The 1,972-nt window shown below is 46.1% G+C and overlaps 1 pseudogene; it reads right to left on the bottom strand.

Moving 5' to 3' along the window:
* Positions 1 to 239: 239 nt before the first annotated feature.
* On the bottom strand, positions 240 to 1,676 carry LOC146855084 (18S ribosomal RNA; annotated as a pseudogene).
* Between the last annotated feature and the right edge of the window lie 296 nt (positions 1,677 to 1,972).

Genomic DNA, 1,972 nt, shown 5'->3' with positions numbered 1-1,972 from the left:
ACTCCTCTGTCCAGTGGAAAAAGTTCTCTTCAAACACTCAGCGTTCCAAACGGAGAATCTGACACCATGCAGCCGCACAGTCTCACAGTCTCCATCAGCAAGAATTACGCACGCTGCTTGACGTGCAGTGTCAGCTTAAATATCACGTAGCCCCTCCCTCTAAAAGCCTCCTGGAACTTGTAGTTCTAAGCAGTGTCTATCTCCCAAAATAGAACGTAAGGAAGGTGCGATGATTCACAGCCTGACATGCACAGGTTCACCTATAGAAACCTTGGTATGACTTTTACTTTCTTTAGATAGTCAAGTTTAAACTTCTTCTGGGTGCTCCACAAGGGCCATTGCTGACCCCAGAGGAACCAAACCAAGGTCCTCCCTAAAACATCTACTCATTAGTAGTAACAGGCGGTATGTGCAAAGGGCAAGGACTTAAACTTAATCGACACGAGCTTCGAGAATGAGCTATCAGTCTGTCAATCCTTTCCTTGTCTGGGCTGAGTGAGGTTTCCCGTCTAGAGTCATATTAAGCCGCAGACTCCCCTCCTGGTATTGCCCTTCATTCAAATCCTTTAAGTTTCAGCTTTGCAACCACACTCGCCTCAGAACCCAAAGACTTTGGTTTCCCAGAAGCTGCTCTGTGGGTCATGGGAAAAATGCTACTGGATCGCTAGTTGGCATCATTTAATTTTGGAACTATGATGATATCTGATAGACTTCGAACCTCTGACTTCCATTCTTGATTTATGAAAAAATTATTTGCAAATGCTTTCGCTTTGGTTCATCATGCACCGGACCAAGAATTTCAACTCTAGCAACACAATACGAATGCCCCGCACCCCTCTTAATCATGGCCCCAGTTAAAAAAATAAAATAAATAGTACTAGAGCCCTATTCCATCATTTCTAATTGATGTAATGAGGTGACTAGCCTGCTCTAACACTCTAATTTTTTCAAATTAAATTCTTCAGCCCCTCAGGTCACTCAGTCAAAAAACATTAAGGGGGTGCAGAGAGGCAGGGCCTGGAACAGGCAGTAGCACACCTTGTGATAGACTGCCAGCTCGATCCCAAGAGCCAACAAATAGCTTCTTAACTGCAGCATCTTTAATATATGCCATTGGAGCTGGAATTGCCAAGGTTGCTAGCACCAGACTTGCCCTCCAAGGGATCCATGCTATCGTATTTAAAATGTACTCATTCCTGTTACAGGGGTTCGAACAAGTCCTGTTTTGTACTTTTTCATCACTACTGCCTCAAGTCAGGAGTGGGTAATTTGCATGATTGAACCTCCTTTGGATGTGGTAGCCGTTTCTTAGGCTTCCTCTCCGGAATCAAACTCAGATCGCCTATGGTCACCATGGTAGTCCCAGAAGGTATCCTCGAAAGTTGACTGGGCAAACATCCGTACATATTGTTGTCGTCACAGGGACGTATGATTGAACTGAGGATATCTGCAATCACCATAGTGACAGGTTGAGATTGATCTTTATCTGAGAAATGCAAGCATCCTGAGAGGTCAGGGCTAGAGGACATGTGGGAGTTCTAGAATTACTGCAGTTATCCAAGTAACAGATCGAATAATCAGTCCAGGAGTGGTGGAAGCTCTTTGATTGAAACAACAGCCAAGGCTGGCCAAGCTGACTACCATAAATGGACATGTGTTCCCACTCAATCACAGTACAGTGGTGGCTGAACCATCCCTGAGCAGGCTGCTCTGCACGAGGATGTCAGCTTTGCATCTCTGCCTGCCCTCCAGGAAGGCAGGCTCAGAAGAAAAAGCCCATCAGACAGGACCAGGAGGTAGCCATGAACTGTAACCTTGGGAGCCTGGGGCAGGCCAGCCCGGGCCCTTGCTGCACCAGGGGAGAACAACTGGATGATCATGGAGTTCCTAGCACCTAATTGCTACTAATCCGGAGGAAGGCTAACCAACTTTCTTGTAATCCGCACACAAACAGGGTCAGAGGGGAACATTT

Source organism: Triturus cristatus, chromosome 4_1, assembly GCF_964204655.1.
Source record: "Triturus cristatus chromosome 4_1, aTriCri1.1, whole genome shotgun sequence".
Lineage (NCBI taxonomy): Eukaryota > Metazoa > Chordata > Amphibia > Caudata > Salamandridae > Triturus > Triturus cristatus.
Note: the sequence above shows the minus strand (reverse complement) of the source record. Positions and strands in the feature narration are given on the sequence as shown.